The sequence below is a fragment of the Scyliorhinus torazame genome, chromosome 7 (genome assembly GCF_047496885.1).
Source record: "Scyliorhinus torazame isolate Kashiwa2021f chromosome 7, sScyTor2.1, whole genome shotgun sequence".
Classification (NCBI taxonomy): Eukaryota; Metazoa; Chordata; class Chondrichthyes; order Carcharhiniformes; family Scyliorhinidae; genus Scyliorhinus; species Scyliorhinus torazame.
The window spans coordinates 128,173,620-128,193,191 of record NC_092713.1 but is presented as its reverse complement, the minus strand read 5'-3'; the positions used below and the strand labels follow the sequence as shown (position 1 = coordinate 128,193,191).

General features: G+C 47.2%; 1 protein-coding gene across 1 annotated transcript in view; it reads right to left on the bottom strand.

Moving 5' to 3' along the window:
• Window positions 1-19,572, bottom strand: part of kcnt2a (potassium channel, subfamily T, member 2a) — a 939,304-nt gene that overhangs the window by 564,908 nt on the left and 354,824 nt on the right. The window lies entirely within an intron of this gene.

Genomic DNA, 19,572 nt, shown 5'->3' with positions numbered 1-19,572 from the left:
AGTCACTCGGGTTCTACTAGGACCAGTTTTTACACTGACCATTATATGGGCAACTACTGCACTCTTCCGAAATTGTGGGGTCTTTTTCAAAATGCAAATCATGGTCCTAACGATAATATTAGGCCTTGAATAAAATTGTACTTGCAGCCGAATAGGGAAGTCCTTCCTGCCAGAGAGAACAAAGTTGGGACGATAAAGCCCAAACGGCTTACGTATCTTGTAATAATAATAATAATCGCTTATTGTCACAAGTAGGCTTCAATGAAGTTACTGTGAAAAGCCCCTAGTCGCCACATTCCGGCGCCTGTTCGGGGAAGCTGGAACGGGAATTCAGCCCGCACTGCTGGTCTTGTTCTGCATCACAATACATTTGGGCAGCACGGTAGCATTGTGGATAGCACAATTGCTTCACAGTTCCAGGGTCCCAGGTTCGATTCCAGCTTGGGCCACTGTCTGTGCGGAGTCTGCACATCCCCCCCGTGTGTGCGTGGGTTTCCTCCGGGTGCTCCGGTTTCCTCCCACAGTCCAAAGATATGCAGGTTAGGTGGAATGGTCATGATAAATTGCCCTTAGTGTCCAACTTAGTGGGGTTACTGGGTTATGGGGATAGGGTGGAGATGTTGACCTTGGTTAGGGTGCTCTTTCCAAGAGCCGGTGCAGACTGGATGGGCCGAATGGCCTCCTTCTGCACTGTAAATTATATGATAAGTCCTGGTAGCATCCTTGTAAATTTCTTCTGCACTCTCTATCTATGATAAGCCAGCTGTCTTAGCCCACTGTGCTAAACCAGCCCCAGTAGAATCTAAAGTGTCAGTCTGGACCCCACAATGTCATTGTAAGCTTCTCGTCCCCATTCAGGTTTTCTTTTCCCTCCCACAAGACCCTCTCTGAACTCCCTTCACACTTGTTGTTTTAAATTTAGAGTACCAAATTCATTTTTTCCAATTAAGGGGCAATGTAGCGTGGCCAATCCACCTACCTTGCACATCTTTGGATTGTGGGGGCGAAACCTATGCAAACATGGGGAGAATGTGCAAACACCACACGGACAGTGACCCAGAGCCAGGATCGAACCTGGGACATCGGCGCCGTGAGGCTGCAGGGCTAACCCACTGTGCCACCGTGCTGCCCTCTGAACTCCCTTCACACTTAACCAGAGTTCTGGTGGGTTCTTACTGGTCACCTGATTTTCTTCCGATCAACAGCCATTTATTTTGCATTTCCATGGCTTCCAGGTTAAAAGTTGACTGGCGGCATGTTATTGAGGCCCAGTAAGTAATTAAAATAGCTTGGGCGTGATTTCAACAGAACAAATGAGTTTCCAGCTCACCTCTTCATCCGTCTAACCAAAATCTGCCTGGATTTAAAATTAAAGCCTTGGTCCTCTGCAATTTAGGTCACAAATGGAGAGTTGCAAATGGGAGTTACAGTTAGATTATACATAACGTAGAGACCAATTCATACTTTAGAATGGCAGTTAATACCCTAAATGTGTTGCAGTTTTTCAGCAGTGAATTACAAGAAATCATGATGCCAGAATGTCAAAACAATTCAAATGGATTTTGATACCAGGAAGTAATGAACAATGCTGAGAATGTCCTCTAGGGAGGGGCAGGTGGAAGTTTCTCCCAATTGGTCATTTACAGCTCTTGCATGATTTACACCAATTTCCCCCAAAAGTTGGGACAATCCACGTGGTAACTTCCAGCATTGAACCATAGAATTTACAGTGCAGAAGGAGGCCATTCGGCCCATCGAGTCTGCACCGGCCCTTGGAAAGTGCACCCTAACTAAGCCCACACCTCCACCCCATCCCCGTAACCCAGCAACCCTACCCAACCTTTCTTTTGGACACTAAGGGGCAATTTAACATGGCCAATCCACCTAACCTGCACATCTTTGGACTGTGGGAGGAAACCGTGGCACCCGGAGGAAACACACGCAGACACAGGGAGAATGTGCAGACTCCACACAGACAGTGACCCAAGCCGGAATCGAACCTGGGACCCTGGAGTTGTGAAGCAACTGTGCTAACCACTGTGCTACCGTGCTACCCCTAAGCACAGATTGAGAAGAGTAAATTGGCTTAATTGACCAGTAATGAACTCGGGAATAATTTGCACTGATAGAGTGTGATCTTCCCAAAGGGGAACAAAGTCCCTGAGCGAGCAACAGTGCCGAGAAATACATGGCTATTCAATGCGACTCGCGTTGAATGAAGCACTTGAACGGGGAACGCATCTACAAAGTAGAGCCCCACTCGCCGGAATTCGCCGTTGTAGCGAGAGATCGGGACACCATTTTTAAATGGCATTCTCATTTCTCAGAGGCCCCAAAAAGAATCCCTGAGCTCCTCCCCCAGCCCAAACTCAGCATGGGAGGCCCCCCTGCACCACCCACGGCGGGAAACCTCGGCCCTATCGCAGGCACAGTGCCACCTGGGCACTTTGGCAGTGTCAGGCTGGCACCCAGGTGCCACTGCCAGGGTGGCAGGCTGGTAGTGCCAGGGTGGCAGGCTGGCACAGTGAAGGTACCCAGGTAGCACCAGCTGTGCCAGGGCCCCACCCTGCCCAAAGGGAATGCAGTTGAGGGCCTCCGATCCCTTTGGAGATCCCCACAGGTGCCGTTTTGTCTGGTCCCCATTTGTTGGGACCAGTACCAAACGGCGCTCACCCGAGGTCCCCCGAGGCGAAGGGATTAAATCCGAAAGCCTCAGGTACCTTGGGAATCTGCATATTAGAGTAAAGCTTACCGTCTCGCTCTAATATGCAGATTTTGATCAAAAGTGATCTCACCCATTGAGGGTGGGATTCCCCTTGCAATGTCTCGTAGATCCTGGGAGCGCTGCACTGCGGTGAGCTGCTTGGCCGGAGGATCACGTCCATAATTTGTTTACTGGGATGCAAATGTAACCCAAGAGAAAAACTGTTTATTAATATCTGTACATATGCTAATATCCACAGCACAATAAAGCAGCTACACTTCTTGATATAGCTCTAGACCATATCAATAGAGACAGTGTGAATAATAAAACAGTACATTACAGCACTGGTCGTTCAAATGTTCAGGATCATAAAATGAGAGCCTGCAACATGCAAATATTTTTGTAATTAGGGAAAGTATGCCTGATGGACCGGCACTGTCAACATTAGTTTTTATAGAGTATTGCAGACTGGGATTCTAATTCCTCAAGGTAGAAATTTACCATTCGTAGCATCAATTCGAGGAAGAAAAAAATAACTAGAGTTTCCATTCCGGACTTTACTTCAGACTGTGTATTGGCTAGTTGCATTAGTGGCATCTGTGAACAGCATGAAAATAAAAAATGGTCATCTGTTCATTTGGTTAGCTGGAACCCAGATATCGGTTATTGAATCATAGAGATTGGGTGGGAGGGGTGGGGCTGGGGGGCAGAATGTTGAAAATTTTACATCAAATTCAAGCTTTAAAAAAATTATATTCAGTATAGCCAAGAACTTGTAGGAATGGGGGAAGAGTGCTTTAAAACAAATGTAGCAGGATTCCTGAGGCAATTTGAGGAAATTGTTGCTTTGTGTATCCGTGGTGTAAAAGTAAACTTGAGATGTAACATCGCACAAAGTCATATCAAGGGGCTGGATATTACCCCGAGGCTGTGACACCACTCAACGGGTTGCTCTAGGAAACAAGAGTCAGGTTTCAAATGTCCAAAGAACATTGGAAAACTGGGTGGACACCATCATAGCATCACCCAGTGAAGTAACCTAGAACTGCAGCATGCCAGCAGATGAGCCCTCTCTCTAATAAAGTCTTTGACATGTGAAAATAGGTATCAGGAAATTGCACACCACCCCAACCTACCATACACCTCTTGCTAAGTTCCAGGGACAGGATCATTTAAATTGCAGCAGGTGCCTACACTTAAAACAGTAGGGTGGAGTCGAGTTACTAAAGCCATGGGCAACATTTTAGGGCTCCATTGCAGTGGGGATAGGGCCATAAAATGCCGGGAGCCATTCCAAAGTCCATTGAATTCGCGGGACCGTAAAATCCCACCGGCGGAAAATTCCACCCCAAGAGGGGGAGCCATAACTCTCAGTGGGTTGAAGAAAAACATAGCAGTGTTTTTTAATCCCCTTGGAGTACAGAAAGGCAATTTGTTGAGAGCACTGGGACAAATGAGCATTTGTTCATTTTTCAGTGGGTTCAGAAATAGAGTCAAAACAGGTGCATGCCCTGCGGGGGGCTATCCGGAGTGTTTCAGACAAAATATTCAGATGAGCATCAAATTGCTACAGTAATGCAACTGGGGAAAGCAGAAACTTAGGCTCTAACATGCAGTTAGAATAATAATCAATTGCATGAAACAAATTTCTAGCTGATGGGAGGGTAGACGTCAGAAAAATGCTGGCAATAAGATATGACACAAAAATCATGATTCAGAAATAAGCTTATTTGGAGAGAAAATCCAAGGCTTTTACATATTCATAATGATTTATGAAAATTGGCAGGCCACTTTAAAGAATTCTTTCTGACCAATCGAATACATAAAAAGCAAATTAGCAGAACACTCAGTACTCGAGTGTGATGAGGTAGAATGCTTCAAGTGTTAATGGCCTCAATGCAACTTTGTTTATTTCGTGTTTTCTAATAAAATTTAGCAGGAGGCAACAATAATTTGTATTTTTATTATTTTTAAAAAATATTTTTATTCTCCATTTTCACATTTTCCTTCAAAATGTACACCCCACCCACAAACAGTAAACGGTAACAAATACAAAATCAATCCCCTTAACAATACCAACAATCCCATCCTCCCACCACCCCAAACAACAGCCCACCTGTCAAATATGTATCCAATAAAACAAACCCTCCCACGGTGGAAACAAAAAACAGAAGAGAAAAAGAAAAAGGAGTCCGGGACCGCCCATGGTCACCATTGACCTATAGAGTCCACTCCCCCCTCCTCCCCTACACTCAACGCCATCCAACCTCTGAAAGAATACCGTACATGATACCCAAGAGTTGTACACCCCCCCCCCCCCGCCCCCCCCCCCCCCAAGTCTCCAACTCCTCCCGTCCACTACCTCTTGTAAAACTCCTCCCCCAACCACAGTTCCTTTCCCCCCAACTTTCCACCCCGGCTAGACCACTCGTACCTGTTCTGCCAGGCTCCGATGGCTGCAGCCCCTCTCCCCACCTCACTCCCATTCACTTGCTTAAACCGGCCAGCGTGGAGGCCCCCGCCCGGGTCCCTTTCCCCCTTTCCCAGGCCCTAGGAAAGCCCAGAAATCCCCTTTTAGCACACAAACCACGCATATCCACCTACACCCCAAAGAGCCCTCATTTCAAGTGAAAGTCCCATCGCTTCCCTTGTCCAAATATATACAACATTGGCTCCTTTAGCCCATACAGCTGGACGCAGTGAAACAAAAAAAAAAGAAAATACAGTCAGTCATGAGGTCACATCGGCACATGGCCATTTCTCAAACTCTCAGTTCTGCCACAGTCCTTCTGCCTTCGCAAACTCCTCCGCTGCTTCCGCCGTTCCAAAATAAAAGTCCCTGAGCTTGAAAGTCACCCTCAGCTTCGCTGGATATACAATGCCGCACTGCACCTTGCTAATGTACAGTGCCCTCTTCACCCGGTTGAAGGCTGCCCGCCTCCTCGTCAGCTCCACGGTAAAGTCCTGGTATACATGTATACCAGCTCCAGCCCACTGCACCACCCGCTTCTGCTTGGCCCAGCTCAGGACCTTCTCCTTCACACTGTACCTACGGAAGCACAGAGTCACTACCCTTGGCGGCTCACTCGCCATTGGTACAGGCCTCCACGACCGATGAGCCCGATCCAGTTCATATCGGGAGGGATCCTCCCCCTCCCCCAATAGTTTCGCCAGCATCGCGGCAAAATACTCAATCAGCCTCGGTCCTTCAACTCCTTCGGGCAGCCCCTCAATCCTCAAATTCTGTTGCCTGCATCTGTTTTCCAGGTCTTCCATTTTTCCTCGCAGATCCTTGTTAATGTCCATCACCTTCCGCATCTCCTTCCCCATCGAGGCAAGTTGATCACCGTGCTGCAATAACGTCTCCTCCACTTCCTTCAGCGCCTCCCCTTGCTCTCGCACCTCCACCACTGCGCTCGCCGCCACCATCATCACTGGGGAAATCGCCTCCTCCACTGGCGCACTCAAAACCTCTTTCATCTCCTTCCTCATTGTCTCCATGTATCTTGTAAACTGCCCTTCGAATTCCGCAGCCATCACCTAAGTTATTTCTTCAGCCGTAAGCAATGCGGCCTCCCCGGTGCTCCAGCCTCCATTTTCCTTGGTGACCCCGCGGTGACCTTTCCACTCCCCGACGGACCTTCAGCTGTTTTCTTTACGGACGATTTTTTTGCTCACCCTCGACATTTTTCTTCACTGTGCCTTCACTGTTTCTTCCTGCTTTTGCCACCTCCGTGGACCCTGGGACCGGGCTTAAAGCCCCGAAAATGCCGTTCCCGAACGGGAGCCCTCCATTGTGTGGCCGCCTCCCGCCCACTGTCACCGGAAGTCAATAATTTGTATTTATATAGCACTTTTAACATAGTAAAACATTCCAAGACACTTCACTGGGGCTTAATCAGTCAAAAATTAAAGCAGGGCCAAAGAAGATGTTATTAGCACAGGTGACCAAAATCTGGCTGCTGGAGTAGGCTACAGAGCAGTCTAATTGATCATAAAATTGGCTGGGTCTGCTGAGTCAGGCTCAGCAGTTAGGACCTGATTGCAGGATTTATTCTCCCATTCCTATTCCTCGGCCACAGAAAAATACTTTTCACTGTACTTTGGTACATGTGACAATAAACCAAATCAAATCAAATCAAATATTTCTGGCAATTTGACGGGATAAGGATGTGGCGGGCAATCAACCCAGCGCAGCATTCCCGCTCTTGCGGGTGTTGGCATTTTGAACGGCAGTCCCCGGAAACACAGCTTTAGTGAGTTGGGCCCCTTCAGTGGTTCATGGCCTCTCAGAGCAGTTGTGAACCATGGTTGGATCCCCAGTTCCAAGTGAGGAACCAAAAAAATGTTTCCTGCTTCTGAAATTCTTTCGACAGGCTTCGAAACACACAAAACAATCATTAGTTCCAAGTGTTGGATGCTTCATTGTCAGTTAGATGTGATTTAACTGCAGTGACTGATTATTGGGCTCTGTCCCTGCAAAGATAGGTTGACCATTTTTGATCAGCATTGTGTTAAATGCTGAGATGCATTGGAGTGCTTTCACTTTTGGCAAAATACTCTTATGCATTAAAAACTAAAGAAAATATTGCTTGGGAGCTCTTGTGTAATAGTCTGATGTGTTTTAAAGGTCAAAAGTCCTACTAAAATGGGAAGTAATTCAGCAAGTTTCACCTTAGTGCAACAATAAAAAGGCCCAAAGTGACCCTGCACTGTTTTGATTGACAGGACATCTGGAGTAACTTAGTAAAAAGGCCCTCTGGTTTTTCAGTTTCGATTGTTTACATTTCCCAGGGTTTGTTATTATAGCTGAGCCCATTATTAATACTTGGCTAAGTTTCAAAAGACTCAGAACCACTTATCTCAACAGGGGTCTGTGTGCATATTGAAAATTAGTAACCGACAACAGTCCTGACAGCAGGCTGTTGAATCAATAAAATTATCATCTTCTCTTGTAGATGCTATCTGACCTCCAGCTTTTTAGGCTTTTACTTCAGGTTTCCAGCACCTGCAGTGTTTTATTGTTTAGCTTGTTACACTGTTTGTTACACTATTTGCAATGGCTTCTTGTCTTGCTTCTACACCATTACCTCTGGTGCCACCCCCCCCCCCCCCCCCCCCCCAGCCTCTGCACTGGCATTACAAGACAGGACCTATACAGGTACTCCTTATCCCCCAAGAGCCAACCCATCATCCTGGGGTGTCTCTTGAAGACGCTGTCAGTTTGAAGTACCCCAGGATCTAGCGGTCATGCACACGCAGTGGGAAGCGTGCATACATGTGCTTCATTTTGAGGTGGTGGTCGCATACATGTTGAACGTTCAGGGATTTCACGGATGCACTTGTGGGCTCTGGGTTGGGATATGTCGCATAAGTCGCCCCTCGAGCCCTGGAATGATCCTGAGGAGTAAAGTTTCAGGGCTGTGGGGACTTTGACGGCCACCCGGAGTGGGTAGCCTCCTCCTTGACGTGGTGCCAGTCCACAAGGAGATGTCACAGGTGCCTCACAATCGCTTTGTTGAAGTGGCGCCTCTTACAGCATATGCTGTTCGACATCTCTTGAAACAACCAACAATTCATGTACACCGTGGGCTTTTGCCGGCCTCCCCCTCTGGGTCCCTCTCTGCAATGATGTGCAGCTGGGACCTCAGGGTGTGGGGTGGACCCCTGCACATGGACTGCCACCTCGAGCCTCTGTCGACGCTGCCGCTGCCTGCTCCAGAATCTGGCTGTCTAGGCAGCTGCTGTGGGATTTACAACATTATGCATAAGAAATTTCTGTGAGGAATTGGAGAGGTGGGAGACCGACTACCAGGAATTGCATCCAGCCTGGTACCCTCAAATCCCATAAGCCTCCCTCCACTATTACATTCCCTGCCATCTCTCAGGGTGCCATCCAACGAGCCGGTTGTGCTGGGGGACCCCACCCTGCACATGCACCCCCTGGTCACAGTAGGCACCCCTGGGCATTTGACTGTTGGCTGCTGCCTCTGCCATGTTGAAGCCTCCAGTGTTCAGGTGAAGAGCCCAGGCTTCACAGTCTGATCAGGGTGCTAGGCAGTAGCACCTGCCTGCAATATGGCACGTCTAGCCGTGGGAATCCACTTGGGAGCTGTGAAGTCCTCACATTACTAACATTGCCAATTCCCTAAAGCCTTCAGCTGTGCGGCCAGAGGCCACCACGGTCAGTGGTTGTTAAAGTGATCTTCACCATATTACCATGATGGGGTTCTGCCTTGGAGGTGTTCGGTGGGGCAGGCATGCAGCAGCTGGAGTTGCCCATCTTATGGATATACATGATCCGGGGGTGTGGCAAGTTGGAACCATGTGCGGTGAGCCCCTCACCTACCAGCCCAGTGACGGCCCCACACCGATGGCGGCCGATCCCCTCCGATCAGGCCCGCCCCTCCCCATGCTCCCGTGACCCCACTGAGCACTGGGGCAGCAGCCCAGGTGCCACCGGGCTACTCACCTCCTCCGATCCCCACAGCAGCCATTTTGCTAGCTTCATGTTTTAAATAGGTGTGCTATAGGGCACCGGTGTGACCGCTCACTGGGGAGCTGGTTAGATCACGCGAGGCTGTTAGATAGGGGGTCCTTTCTGTTGACGATATGGAGATTGGCTTGAATTGGTGATTATTGGTTTTTCGCCACGCTGCAGCGAGATCCAGATGTCGCCAATGGGAGCGGACCGGTTAGATCACAAACAGATCGGCGCCCAGCGTGGTTCCCGGTTTCGGACTCTCACAGGACACTCAGATTTGGGCCCAGCGCAACGCGGCCATTAGATCGCGCCCCATGTTTTAACTCCAATCTTCTATAGCTCCTGTGCCAGCTGACCTACATTAGCTCCCAGTCAAGCAACTACGATTTTCAAATTCTCATCTTGGTTTTCAAATCCCTCCACGGCCCTGACTTCGCCCTTTTCTGTAATCTCCTCCAACCCCACAACCCTTGCGGGTACATGCGCTTCTCTAATTCTTTAATTGGCTGGTTAGCTGGCAACCTGTGGCCATTGATAGTGTTCTGCCTTGAAAGGAGAAGAAAAAGACTCTCTCTCCCTCACTCTTGCTGAAAGAACTGCTTTATTATTCTAAAAAGTGAGTGCTTGGGGCATCTTTATTATAAAATTGAAATGATCTTAAATCTACAGAGAAAGTAGACAACCTTGCCCGAGAAAACCATCTCGAGCTTAGAAGGAATACCGAAATAAACACCTGAACTCCAGAAGGCCATTAACTGGAAACCATCCTAGTGCATCAAAGATCCTTATCCTTGCATTTTTATTGATATTTTATTTACCTCTCAATCATCCTTTTCCCTCTGTTGTTTGTATGTGCAGAGAGTAGGGGTAGTGAGAAAGGGGGAGGTTGGGAAAGGGTTCTCGGAAGTCAGTTATATTTTTGACAATTTAATTATTTCACTGTCAAATAATAAAAGGTTATTTGTGTTTAAATTTTACAAACCTGGGGCGGGATTCTCCGACCCCCCCGTCGCGTCGCCGGGGGGCAGCATGAATCCCGCCCTGCTGCTCCGACGCAGGCTGCCGAATTCTCTGGCGGCAGTTTTTGGCGGGGGCAGGGATCGCGCTGCGCCGTTCGGGGGCCGTTGGCAGTGGCCCCCCGGCGATTCACCGGGCTCTGATGGACCGAGCGGCCGCCCGTTTTCGGCCAGTCCCACCGGCGTGAATTACACAAGGTCTATACCGGCAGGACTTGGCTCTGAGGGCGGCCTGTGGAGTCCTCGGGGGGAGGGGGGGGGGGGGGGGGGGGGAGGCATGGGGGGTCCTGCACCGGGGTGGGCCCCCACGGTGGCCTGGCCCGATCTGCAGGCGGGCCTGCGCCATGGGGGCCCTCTTTCCCTGTGCGCCGGCCTGTGTAAAGCTCCGCCATGGCCGGAGCGGAGAAGAAACACCCTGCGCATGCGCAGGAATCATGCCAGTGGTTCTGGGAACACGCTGGCGCTCCTGTGCATGCGCCAACTCACGCCGGACAGTGGAGGCCCTTCGGCGCCGGTTGGCGCGTCGCCAATCACTCCAGCGCTGGCCTAGCCCCCGAAGGTGAGGAGGATTCCGCACCTTCCGGGCGGCCCGACGCCGGAGGGGTTCATGGCACTCTTTGGCACCAGTACGGCCCGCCGGTTGAGGGAGAATCCCGGCCACGGTGTCTATAGTTCATTGGGCTCAGCCAAGGTCCTCAGGTATTTTAATAACACCTGATTTCACTTGTATTGCGACTCCAGGTGAATTGGGGCTGGATCACCATCCTGGGGGTTACCACTTATCAGAAACTGAACTGGATTAGTCATATTAATACTGTAGCTACCAGAGCAGGACAAAGGCTAGGAATCCTATGGCAAGTAACTCACCTCCTGACCCCCCCCAAAGCCTGCCCACCATCTACAAGGCACAAGTAAGGAATGTAATGGAATATTCTCCACTTGCCTGGATGAGTGCAGCTCCAATGACACTCAAGAAGCTCGACACCATCCAGGACAAATCAACCCGCTTAATTGCTACCCCTGTCACAAACATTCAAACCCTCCATCACTGAAGAACAGTGGCAGCCTTGTGTACCGTCTACAAGATGCACTGCAGCAAATCACCAAGGTTCCTTAGGCATCATTTTCCAAACTCACAACTATCATCTAGTAGGACAAGGGCAGCAGAAAACTGGGGACTCACCAACTGGAGGTTCCCGACCAAGTCACTCACCCCCCCTTAGAAATATGTCATCGTTCCTTCACTGTCATTGGGTCAAAATCCTGGAACTCCCTCCCTAACAGCACAATGGGTGTACCTATATCTCAGGGGCTACAGCGGTTAAAAAAGGCAACTCACCACCACCTTCTGAAGGGCGACTAGGAATGGGCAATAACAGCTGGCCAATCAGTGATGCCCACATGCCTGTAAATGATTTGTTTTAAATTGACCCTGCAGTAGCCCAGGGGATTGTGACATTTCCAATACTAAGGAAAAACTTGCAGTTCAAAACATTGGACATCCAAAAGCATTTGAGAGTCAGTTAAATACTTATGATGCGTACTCTGTTGTAATGTGGGAAATGCTGCGGCTAATATGTGCATAGCATGACCGCACAAACAGCAATGAGAAATGGCCAGAAAATCTATTTTCATATGTTGACTGAGCAATAAACATGGGACACCATTAAAATCTCCCCTGCTCTTTCTCAAACAATATCAGGGGATCTTTTATGCCTATCTGCCAGGGCATATGGAGTTTCTGTTTAACATTTCATCTGAAAGATGGCATATCCAACAATGCAGCACTCTCTCATTACAACACTGAAGAATCTGTCTAGATTATCTGCTCCTGTCTCTGAAGTTGGGCTTGAGCCAACAGCTTCCTTACTCACAAGCAAGAAACAAAATACTGTATAAGCTGTGGAGGTCCAATGAAGTTTGTGCTGTATTGGGTTGGCCTCTGGGGTCTAGTGTTTGTTTCTTTATCACCTTGGCCTACCTTGGACCACCCTCATCCTTCCACCATGAAAGTTTTGCTCCAGCTGGTCCAAGCAGTGGTTGTCCTTCGCTCAACATCAATTATCCACTTGCATGCACCGAGATGCAATGAGAAAAGCTGTGTTAAAAGGGTCAATGCAAGATTGGACTGTAAAACAGAGAGCCTGGGAGTAAGTGATTTGGGAGGTGTTACCCAAAGACCCTTTCTCAAACCATCAGGTGGGGCCCGGTTTTGGTTTCACTGAATACACAGTGGCTCAGCTATGCTGTCTGCTGCAGCTTAATTTACAGATAAAATCAAGCACTGAAACAACTTTCCTACTGCTATGACGATAAGCTTTTGCACAACAGAATTCTTCAAGGTCATTGCAGGGGGCATCTGTCAGATAAGTCAATGCTGTAGCTTATTTCTGCTTGAAGCATGTGACTGATTTTACCAGGGGAGGCACCTTTAACAGTTTATCCATAGAATGGAGACTGCAGGTGGGGAGCGGAGAGATTTTTAAGTACAATGAAGACCCCTCTAGACTTCAGTTCATTATGGATGTGGCTATTAAGTCATTCTGTGCTAACCATAGTGCATTCACATTCAGGAAAGAATACCATTCTATTAATGAATGGAAGTTTCAGATATTGTCCTGCAAATATTCAAATGCTTATTATCCAGGGCTCACTCACAAGGTTCATGATCTGATGAAAAATGTAGATGAAAGTAAATTTGCTTTGAAATAACTGGCAAGCATATGAACGGAAATGTTTCAAAATATTTTTGAAGCTTCAGATCTGAATCATCGGTGCAACCAAGGCAAGTATTGTTATTCAGAACAACATCATTTTACTTTGTGTTCTTCACAAAGCAGTCTCTAAACATGTAACAAAATTGGAAAATCAAATGTAAATATGCATTCTGCAAGAGTCATTACTGTTCATTTTGTTATCCCATTGTTATTGTAAGACAGCTGTTCAATATCAGTATTTGTAGGGTCATGCCATAATAGCACCTTGAATGTCTTAATGCTTCCTTGAGGGAATGACACAGAAGGGTTACTCTGGGCGCAATTCTCCAGAAATATTTATAAGTGTGGTAGCCAGCAGGAATTGCCGCAAGCTTCTTGCCGCTCGGATCAGCGACGCCGGCAACATCATTTTGACGTTAATTGGTCCACTAAACGAAGCCTCATGTGCTTCTCGTCGCAAATGAAGGCTTGCCAGCTGATTTGCTGGCACCGTGCTCGCTAGCAGCCCGGATCGAGCAGCACTTAAGCTGCACTTGCTCAGCCAACACCAACCAGCTCGCAACATTGGCGCCGAGGATACCAGCCCCAAGATTCAGGGGCGCTGGCCTAGGGAGGCTCCTCGATATGGGTGGAGGCCGAGAGGGATGTCCTCTTCCCCTGCCAGTCTCGGAGGGTGAGCCACAACGCAGCCAGTGCTGCCTGGGATGAGATGGCGGTAGCTGTCAGCTCGGGAAGTGTGACAGCCTTGCAGTTCTCAGTATAGCAAAAGCCTGGTAAATGTTTATTCCACTGAGGTTTGTGCCATTGCATCATCATTTTGTGAACAAGATACCAAATTCTTCTTCTTTAAGCTGGTCATTTAACTTGGACGTTATAGAGAAATATGAATTTCCACTTCCTGAGCTGACAGCTACCGCCATCTCATCCCAGGCAGCACTGGCTGCGTTAGGGCTCACCCTCCGGGACTGACAGGAGAAAAGGACATCCCTCTTGTCCAGTGTCGGAAAAAAGTCAACGAACTACACAGAGCAGCATGAGTTAATAGACACCAATGCCGCCACCCCTCTCCACCCCCCCAAGGGAGCATCCACCCCCCCTTCACCCCCTCACCCCTGCGGAGGGTCCCATTCCCAACTGAGCTTTGGGGTAGCAAGCCCAGCACCCCCAGGCTCTTTGCCTGTGAGCAAAGTTGGCTACTCACCTCCTCGGCTCCCCACAGAAGCCCTACCGCCAGGTTCAGGTTTTTCAAAAGGAGTACTAATCAGCGCCAGCGTGAGCACTTGCTGGGAGGCCGCTGAATGACAGGAGGCCGTTGGATATAGGGTTACTCTTGTTAATTGTATGGAAATGGCGCTCAAGTGGTGATAATTGGTTTCTCGCTACGGTGAGATCCCGATTTCGCCAATGGGAGCGGGTCAGTTGTACCTCAAATGGTTTGGCGCCTGGCACGGATCTCATTAAAAAATTTTTTTTTTTTAGAGTATCCAATTATTTATTTTTCCAATTAAGGGGCAATTTAGTATGGCCAATCCACCTATCTTGCACATCTTTGGGTGATAGGGGTGAGACCCGCGCAGACACGGGGAGAATGTGCAAACTTCACATGGACAGTGACCCAGGGCCGAGTTTGAACCTGGGACCTCGGCGCTGTGAGGCAGCAGTGCGAACCACTCTGCCACCATGCTGCCCACACGGATCTCATTTTTGGCCTCTCCCACTATTCACCGGCCTCGTTATGCTTGAATAAGAGCGCAGTGAGGCCCTTTGTCTCCACTCTTAATTTTAATTGCTTTAATTTCTGTGCTTAAGTGTTTATTTATGGTAGAAATAGAATGCACAGTGTTTAACAGTAGGTCATTGTGTTAAATTCACTTTTGAAAAAATTTGTCATAATTCACTTTCTTTATATAGTTGTTAGTTATTATATCTTACGTATTCACAAATAATTGTTGTCCAATTTACACAATACTTGGTGTGGGAACTTACAAAACAGACCAACAAAAATAGGAAATTCATATTTCTCCATAAAGTCCAAGTTAAATGACCAGCTTTAAGAAGAAGAATTTGGTATCTTGTTCACAAAATGATGATGCAATGGCACAAATCTCAGTGGAATAAACATTTACCAGGCTTTTGCTATACTGAGAACTGCAAAGCTGTCAGCATACCCTTATTACTGGTTAAAAATACAGAAACGCCTAGCATTCTTTTGTAAGGGCCACGAAGAATCCAGCACGAGTTTTAAGAATACAAAGTAATAACATTTATTTACTATAACATATATACATAACAGTAGCAGTAACTTCCCTTGCTACATACTCCTTCCTCCTGGTTCCTGAACTGGCCAGCTTATTTATACTAGGAGTTAACTAGTGGTTTCTCCGCCCCCCTCATTGGGGAAGCTCATACTCCCACAGGATTGTGGGATAGTCATTAGTCCCCAGCCAATGGTAAGTAGGCAGGTTATAACACATTCAAAGCATGCAGCTAAGCACTGAAAACAGGTTACTCAGTGATACCCTTTTCCTCCAGAGGGTGAACTGTTGCAGTCTTTGCCAACAGAAACTGCACAGAGAACACTGTCATATGAGTTAAGGCTAATCGCCCATTATCCTCACTCTAAAAAAAGATTAGAAATGTTCAGAATTATTCAATCAAGAGTGGCTTGGGCTTGTCAGTAACAATTACTGACAAACAACCTCGCTGATCCTGAAAATATTATTTTACAAGTATGTTATCCCAGTCAGAAAGAAGAAAATTAACACTAAGTCAGAAATAGAATATTTATATACCATATTGTATGTAGATATACAAAATAAATATATATTACATTTAAATCATTGTACATGAAGCTGAATAAAGATTGGGAAATGCATATGGGATGATGGTAAAACTTATCCTTATCTTTTGTGTCTTTACCATCATCTCATGTGTATATTCCAATTTTTATTTTGCTTCCTGGACAATAATTTAAATATAATTGAAATTTACATTTTTTTTACTGCCTGCACATCTCTGTGAGAGTTCTTCAATCTAATTGGTTGAAAAGCCTGCTGCTTTGCCTGCTCACAAACAACACAGAAACCCTGTAGATGGTGGTGAATTCAAAAAGGCACTGGATGACTGCAAGTGTCCCTTGACAAGTCTATGGGCAGCTGTAAGTCTGGTTATTGGCAAACAGGGGGCAATGGTGTAGTGGTTGTCACTGAGCTAGCCTAGAGACCAAAGGCGGATCTGGGGACCCGGGTTCAAATCCCAACACCGCAGAAAATTGAATTCAATGGAATGAAATCTGGAATTAGAAGTTTAATGTTGACTGAAGTCATTCAGGACACACAAAGAATAACGCTAAAGCAGTTTATTTAACTCAAAGGATCAATTCACTGCCATGGTGTGCAACACTAATGTCCCAGATGGACTATCGGAACTCCTGGTGCAGGTCTGGGAGCAGCATTTAAAGGGCTCCCTAACGGGTTTCAGCTCAGCGGGCCTGCGCACTCATTCTCTATGTGCCCCATGGGGAGATCGATTAGTAATCCCCCCTGGTCCTCGTGAGGGTTGTCACAATGACCATGAAGCTATTGTCGTAAAAACCCATCTGGTTCATTAATGTCCTTGAGAGAAGGAAATCTGTCACCCTCACCTGGTCCTACATGTGGCTCCAGATCCATAGTAATGTGGTTGAAGCTAAAATGCCCTCTGAAATAGACCACAGTTCAGCAACAAATGATGGCCTACCCAGTGACCACATATCCCGTAAATAAAAAAGAAAAATGCATTAAAAAATATCCTTCACCGCTCATAGCAAAATAAGGACTTCTACAAGGCATTATGTCAAAAATGTTCCAGGGCTATTAACTTTTCCTCCCAGATTAAAGAAAACTGGTCAAACACTATTTCAGGTACAGGGACCCTCTAAACTACCTGTTTAGTTTTTAAAATTATTTTACAGGATTGGGTGTTGCTGGCTAAGCCAGCATTTATTGCCAATCCATAATTGCCTTTGAGACATTGGTGGTGAGCTGCCTTCTTGAACCGCTGCAGTCCTGAGGTGTAGGTATACCATCAGTGCTGACAGGGGGATTTTGGCCCAATGACAGTGAAGAAATGGCGATATATCGCCAAGTAAGGATCGAATGTGATTTGAAAATGAAATGAAATGAAAATCGCTTATTGTCACAAGCAGGCTTCAAATGAAGTTACTGTGAAAAGCCCCTAGTCACCACATTCCGGCGCCTGTTCGAGGAGGCTGGTACAGGAATTGAACCGTGCTGCTGGCCTGCCTTGGTCTGCTTACAAAGCCAGTGATTTAGCCCTGTGCTAAACCAGCCCTGATTTGGAGGGGAACATGCTGTTGGTGGTGTTCCCATGTGTCTACTGCCCTTGTCCTTTTTGGGGTAGAGGTCGTGAGTTTGGATGGTGCTGTCAAAAGAACGTTGTTGAGTTACTGCAGTGCATCTTGTGCATGATACATACTGCTGCCACTGTATGTCAGTGGTGGAGGGAGTGGATGTAGAAGGTGGTGGATCGGGTGCCGTTCAACCGGGCTGCTTTGTCCTGGATGGTGTTGAGCTCCTTGAGTGTTGTTGAGCTGCACTCATCCAGGCAGGTGCAGAGTGTTCCATCACATTCCTGACTTGTGTTCTGGAGATGGTGGCCAGGCTTTGGGGAGTCAGGGGGAGAGTTACTCTCGGCAGAATTCCCAGTCGTTGATCTGCTCTTGTAGCCACAGTATTTATATGGTTGGTCCAGTTCAGTTTCTGCTCAATGATAACTCCAGGATACTGACAGTGAAGTATTCAGTGATCGTAATGCCATTGAATGTCAAGGGTTATGGTTAGAATCTCTTCTCTTGGAGACAGTAATTGCCTGGCACTTATGTGGCATTAATGTTACTTGCCACCATCAACTCAAGTCTGAATGCTTTCTAGGTCTTGCTGCATATGGACAAGGACTGCTTCAGTATATGAGGAGTCACAAATGGTATGATCATTATGCAATCATCAGTGAACATCCCCACATCTGACCATATGGTGGGTGTTGGATCGTTGATTAAGCAGTTGAATATAGTTGGGCCTAGGACACTACCCTGAGGAACTCATGCAGTAATGTCCTAGGACTGAGATGATTGACCTCCAACAATAACAACCATCTTCCTTTGTGCTAGGTATGAATCCAACCAGTGGAAAATGTTCCCTGATTCCTTTTGACTCCATTTTTGCTTGGGGTTCTTGATGCCACACTTGGTCAAATGTTGCTTTGATATCAAGGGCATTCACTCTCATCTCACTGCTTGAGTTCAGCTCTTTTGTCCATATTCGGGTTGATGCTGTATTGAGATCAGGAGCTAAGTGGCTCTGGCGGGGCCTAAACTGAGCATCAGTGAGCAGGATATTGCTGAGTAAGTGCCATTTGATAGCACTGTCAATGACACTTTCCATTACCTTACTGATGATCATGAAAAGGCTGTTGGGGCAATAATTGGCCGGGTTGGATTTGTCCTGCTTTGTGTGACAGGAAGTACCTGGCCTTCCACATTTCCAGGCAGATGTTATTGTTGTAGTTACACTGGAACTTGGCTAGGGACCTGGCAAGTTCTGGAGTACAAGTCTTCAGTACTGTTGCTGGAATGTTGTCAGGGCCCATAGCTTTTGCAGTATCCAGTGCCTTCAGTCATTTCTTGATATCACTTGAGTGAATCAAATTGGTTGAAGACTGGCATCTGTTATGCTGGGGACCTCTGGAGAAGGTGAAATGAGTTATTCACTTGGCTCTTCTGGCTGAAGATGCATTCAAATGCTCCAACCTTGTTTTTTGCATTGATGAGTTGGGCTCTCCCATCATTGAGATTGGAGATATTTATGGAGCCTCATCTTCCAGTGATTTGTTTAATTGTCCACCACCATTCATGGCTGGATGTGGAAAGACTGCAGATCTGATCCATTGGCTGTGGGATCGTGTGGCTCTGTCCATCAGGGAACTACTGGTCGGTGAGACTTACGTCAGTGGTAGTGAAATTACTGGAGAGAATTCTTCGAGACAGGATCTACTCTCATTTGGAAGCAAGTGGTCATATTAGCGAGAGGCAGCACGGTTTTGTGAAGGGGAGGTCGTGTCTCACTAACTAGATAGAGTTTTTTGAAGAGGTCACAAAGATTATCATAGAATTTACAGTGCAGAAGGAGGCCATTCGGCCCAGCGAGTCTGCACCAGTTCTTGGAAAGAGCACCCTACCCAAGGTCAACACCTCCACCCTATCCCCATAATCCAGTAACCCCACCTAACACTAAGGGCAATTTTGGACACTAAGGGCAATTTATCATGATGATTGATGCAGATAGGGCAGTGGATGTTGTCTATATGGTAAGCCCTCTGACAAGGTCCCTCATGGCAGACTGGTACAAAAGGTGAAGTCACACGGGATCAGAGGTGAGCTGGCAAGATGGATACAGAACGGCTAGGTCATAGAAGGCAGAGAGTAGCAATGGAAGGGTGCTTTTCTGATTGGAGGGCTGTGACTAGTGGTGTTCTGCAGGGATCAGTGCTGGGACCTTTGCTGTTCGTAGTATATATAAATGATTTGGAGGAAAATGTAACTGGTCTAATTATTAAGTTTGCGGACGACACAAAAGTTGTTGGAATTGCAGATAG